This window comes from Cupressus sempervirens, chromosome 7 (genome assembly GCF_028749045.1).
Source record: "Cupressus sempervirens isolate cs-2001-9-10 chromosome 7, ASM2874904v1, whole genome shotgun sequence".
In the NCBI taxonomy this organism is placed as follows: domain Eukaryota; kingdom Viridiplantae; phylum Streptophyta; class Pinopsida; order Cupressales; family Cupressaceae; genus Cupressus; species Cupressus sempervirens.
The window spans coordinates 171,031,434-171,037,224 of record NC_143124.1 but is presented as its reverse complement, the minus strand read 5'-3'; positions in this window follow the sequence as shown (position 1 = coordinate 171,037,224).

Genomic DNA, 5,791 nt, shown 5'->3' with positions numbered 1-5,791 from the left:
ACCAACTAAATATATATAAGTAACACTTTCTTATGATTATAAAATGATTAAAATTACACACAAGTATTTGTTTTAGTTTTATTCTATTTAGTATTGATACTAAATTTTTGTACATTATTGCTAGTGAAACAAATAATAAAACAATCAATTAAACAATATGTGATTTCTAAAACAACTTCTTAGGATGAAACATTAAAGAAAATAATTCCTTGTTGTTAACAAACTAATATATAAAATTTATATAGTAGGTCTAGTCATCAATAGTTTTTCATCACTTTTTAAAGAATTGTAAAGTGTTTATATGTGTTTCCAAATGGCAAGAATTACCTTTGAAAAATTTAACCACAATTCAAATGCATTACATAATCAATAGAAACAAATGAAATCAATTTTGAACTAGTTAAAGGCAAGACAGAGAAATTTAACTTCTAGTTTCCTATCTAAATGCAAAGAGCTATTATCATTCATTCATTATGTTTGGGCATATCAAAATATTATCCCATAAAAAACAATATGATCCATTCCATAGCAACTTGTGGATTTAGATTTGTTGCAATTAAGGAGGAGAAAAAATTTGAAGAGGAATACTTTTATGGCATCATGTTGAGAAAATTATGATGCAACTAGTTCCTAGTTCTTTGAATCTGGACTATCTTGCCATTTCACCTATGCTAAATACAACCCACCTTTAGCCCTAATATGAGTGGAAAAGATGACATCAAATTTTTAATGAGAATTGGACAAACATGCTCCCACAAAATTCCACAACTTCCACCCCGAAATTGGATAAATATTTTTAATGCTACACTTATGTTGATCCTAGGACTTTAAAAAATAGGGTGTACATAATAGGATTCTCAAGATTTAATGAAACATTAATGAAGCAAAGATCTAACTACTACAAAGGTTTAAAAAGTTGTTCATCACACTCAATATTGTTGTCTTGAATATTTTCCTTTGATCTCATTCCTTTGTAATGCCCGTACCTTATGCATTGATTATCATTACTGTTGTCTCTATAGTGATGCATTGATTATTCCTTTGTAAATCCTCATAATGATGCAAAATAGTGATCTCTATCATTCCTTTGATAGTTTTGACACAATCTTGTAAACCTACGGCACATTAGAATATGTGCCATATTAAGCCTACCTCTAATAAACCCTTAAGATCATGAGTTATGACGAGGATGAAAAGTTATGAGCCCTTAAAAATATTATCCTTCTACACATCACACCATGTTTTCTCCATGATATTTTCAATGTGGGGGAGATAAATAGAAACTTATGAACTCTTGTAAGGCCCATAACATGTCATTATCTTTGTTAGGGACATTTTGGTTCAGCATGCCTGAAAATGTTCAAGCACTCAATAGGATAGGAAGAGGTTGGGGCTAGTTTTTACCTAGCCACCTGAAGCTAACAAAACAGATAGTTTGATCCTAGGAGGAAAGGTGAGAGAGATTTTTCTATTGGTAACTTTGTACTGGCCAACACTATAAGTTTCAGGATCACCCAAGATGGCATCACAAAATCAAAATAGAGTAAGATCTATAAAAAGACAGAGAGCTTACTATAGGTCTTTGCAGCATAGTCCTATAGGAACTAGAATCACATCCATACCTCACACGAGCTCCGAGATATGCCCTATCAAAGATCCCTGCCCTATGGCATTTAGTGACCCTTAGGGACATTTTGGTTTGGCATTCCCGAGAATGTTCAAGTGCTGAATAGGATGGGAAAAGGTTAGCAATATGGTTTACTCAGCCACCCAGAGCTAACAGAGTAGACATTTTGATGCCATGAGGAAAAGTGAGAGAGATTTGGCAGTTGGCAACTTTGTACTAGCCAACACTAAAAGTTTCAGCATCACTCGAGATGACATCACAAAATCAAAATGGAGTATGGTCTCCAAAAAGTGAGAGCGGTTATTGTAGGTCTCTACAACATGGTCCTATAGGAACTAAAATTACATCCATACCTTGCACAAGCTCCAAGATATGCCCTGTCAAAGATCATAGCTCTATGGCATTTAGTGACCCTTAGGGATGTTATGGTTTAGCATGCCCAAGAATGTTCAAGCACTAAATGGGATAGGATGAGGTTGTCAATGGGGTTTACTCAGCCACTTGGAGCTAATGGAACATATAGTTTGATCCCACAATGAAAGGTGAGAGATATTTGGCATTTGGCAACTTTGTACTGGCCAACACTACAAGTTTATGCATCACTCGACATGGCATCACAAAATTAAAATGGAGTGTGATTTCTAAAAGGTGAAAAAGGTTATTGTAAGTCTCCACAACACAGCCCTATAAGAACTAGAATTGCATCCATACATTGTATGAGCACTGAGATATGCCTCGTCAAAGATCACAACTCTATGGCATTTAGTGACCCTTAGGGACTTTCTGTTTCGGCGTGCCCGAGAATGTTCAAGCATTGGATGAGATGAGATGAGGTTGAGGATAGGGTTTACCTAGCCACCCAAAGCTAACAGAGTAGACAATTTGATCTCACAATAAAAGGTGAGAGAGATTTGGTAGTTGGTAACTTTGTATTGGCCAACACTACAAGTTTCAACATCACCCAAGATGGCATCACAAAATCAAAACAAAATATGATCTCCAAAAAATGAGAGAGGTTATTGTAGGTCTCCACAATATGGTCATATAGAAACTAGAATCACATTTATATCTTGCATGATCTCCGAGATATGCCCTATCAAACATTGCATTCCTATGGCATTTAGTGACCCTTAGGGATATTCTGGTTTGGTGTACCCGAGAACATTCAAGCACTAAATGGGATGGGACACGGTGTTGAGATAATGGGTGTTGCACACATTGCATAATATTGTTATTTTATTTTTATTATGTAATGTTGTACCTAGATGGATGTGCAACATGTAAAGATTCCCATGGAATATTCTTGATGAGTTGTATTGTTACATTGTGAAAATATTTCATGTAATTGTTTAATATTGGGGAAAAGAATTAAATGCCCAATATTAAATGTGGGGTCAGTGAGTTAGGTAGAACATGGTTTTAGCACATGGTTTATATAATACCACTTGGTAGTTTTGTGGGACTTGATACTATATAAGCAGCCACAAGGGTAGTTGTTGTAGAGAGAGTAAGAGTGATAAGGAGAAGACAAAAGGCAAGAGTCGAGCGGGACAAGGCTTGACAAGTTAGCCAAGGGAGCATTTGTGAAGGTTGAAAGCATGGCATGGGATGTGTGGATTCATGCTTGTTCACATAGTTTTCTTGGTTGTGGCTATGGCCATGAAGGCTTCCATGGTTGTATGGCAATGGTATTTTTTGCTGAATAATACATGGTGATGGATGCTTTTGGAGGCTGGGTTTTTCCCTCAATGAGGGTTTCCCAGGGTATATCTTGTGTCACAATTTTGTAGGTATGTTTTCTATTCTCTTGCATGTGGATTTTAATTCCGTGTTTTTTTTTTTTTTTTATCTATTATGGGTTATGTGGAAACGGTTATATTCTTTATTGCCAAGCTTCCTTACAAGTGGTATCAGAGCTATGGTTTTATTATTATAACCCTAGATTGAATCCATGGGAATGCATGAGAGGATAAAAGAAAAGGGCAAGGTATATGAATGATTTATTGCAGATCTGAGGGTTTTGGTTTTGCTGTTATGATGGGATGTTAAATGATTTGGGCATGTGAAATTGTTGGACAAAAAAAAAAAAGATTTTTCAGATGTTTCATCTAAAATGAGGGTTTTGGGGGGTACCTTGCATAAATGACCTCCTAGGTAAAACAAGACCTCACCATTGGATCCGAGTGGAAATTTCCATAAAATTTGATATATAATATGCCCTAGTTTGGCCATGTTCAGAGGAAATGAAAGAGTTTTTTAGTTTTAGCCCATGATGGCCGTCAAATTTAATCCCATCAAAATTTTTGTCACTGAAAAAATAAAAGATGAAAAATCGTATTGAAAATGGTAAAAAGATTGTCTTAGTAAAACGGCCATAACTTTCTCTCAGAATATCGGATTTTAAAGTTCTTATAGGCGTTGGAAAGCTAATTTAGACCACTACAAGACGGTGTAGGTTTGGTTCTATGATTTTGATATTTTATCAAGTTTTGAGAGCCCTAAAGTCAGATTTTATTTATTTTGAGCACGGATTAGGGCATAACTTGGGCATACAGAGTCGAATTTTGGACTTCGAGTAGTCAACAAAAAGCTTTTGGAGATCTCTACACATTGGTTTAGATTTGGTGTAGGTTTGGCATAATTTATTTTGTGATATATTTATGTAAACAGTTTATAGGTATATTTTGACTAAGGTAACATTGTGAGTTTATGGCGTTGGAGATTTAAGATTTGATATCATTGTATACTCAGTTCATATTCTAATTGATCTCATGATGATATGGTTATCAGTGTTTGGTTTGGATATGCATGATGACTTGTTGGGTCTACAAGTTGTGCAGTGTTGTGAGTGGTCTATACTTACAGGTTGCATTTATGGCTTGGTTATGGGTTGTCTTTTCCCATTGATCATTCATTATTGATGCATATTCAGATTGGTGGCTTGGATTTGGGTTGTCTATGCCTAGAGTCACATGATTTGCTGATTTTATTCTTCATGTAGAAGGGATGAGATGTTGTTACCAGGGACAATCATGGTGGAGGATTGTGGTTGACTATGCTGACAGGTTGGATATATTGAGAGCCAGATGCTCAGTTCATGGATGTGATCATGGTGTCATGGATTTTGGCATGACATGATTGGATATATAGGTACATCCTTGATGTTCATTAGCTTGGATTTCTGATTTGGTTATGGTGGTATATCTTCTTTGTAGAGGATCATGGTTATTTGGTTTCTTTTGAGGAGCTCATGATGTGCACTTTGAGTTCTTTGATAGTTTGATGCCTTGGTTGATTCTCATGGTTAGAGGATGGTATTTTTCATCATGATGTCATGCATAGCTTGGATACATGGTTTAGTGGGAGCTTGTGACAGTAATGGGGTGACAGTGCAGGATTAGTTCCTGGTTTGGTTTGGATCTTCAAGTAGGAGATGGATTTCATGATGCCATAGGTGACTTGGTACCACGGTTGAGTGGGAGTTGTGGGCATTGATATATTTATTGAGTGTTTGCAGATGTCAGAGGTTTGTCCTAGATCCTGTTGCTGCAGAAGCGTCTTTGACATTTGCATGGTGCACTTGTTATCTTCATGGTGTGTGAAGATGGTTAGATCTTGAGGACTCATGGAGTTCTTGGTTATCATCATGGTGTGTGGAGACGGTTGCATCTTGAGGACTCACAGGGTTCTTGGCAAAGGTGTGGTTTATGCTTTTATTTGGCATGTTATCCTTGGTGTGAGGATGGTTTCATTATTATGTCATGGTATACTCTTGATACGCATTTAGAGTTGTGACATGTTATGGTGTGTTCATGTGGAGCATGTTATCTCTTTAGTTGAGATGGTAAGATCATGTTGTCATGTTTATGTTCCTGAGGCCATGGTTGGAACTTTGACATTGATCTTGGTTTAGTTTCTTGGTATTGAGTACACTGATCATAAGCTGGATACTTCATGATATTGCTATGTTGCATTTGGAGTTGGCATGGATTGATTGGTTACAGGTGCTCATGGATACTTAGAGACGGTGGTGACGTTGATTTCTCTTGGATTAGAGAAGTATTTGTTGGGACGGTTGATGGTTTCAGCAGGAAGTCTAAGGAGCAATTACCTGATATGGACTTGAGAGGAGATTGTTCTTAGATGAGCCTTTGTTGGAGACTT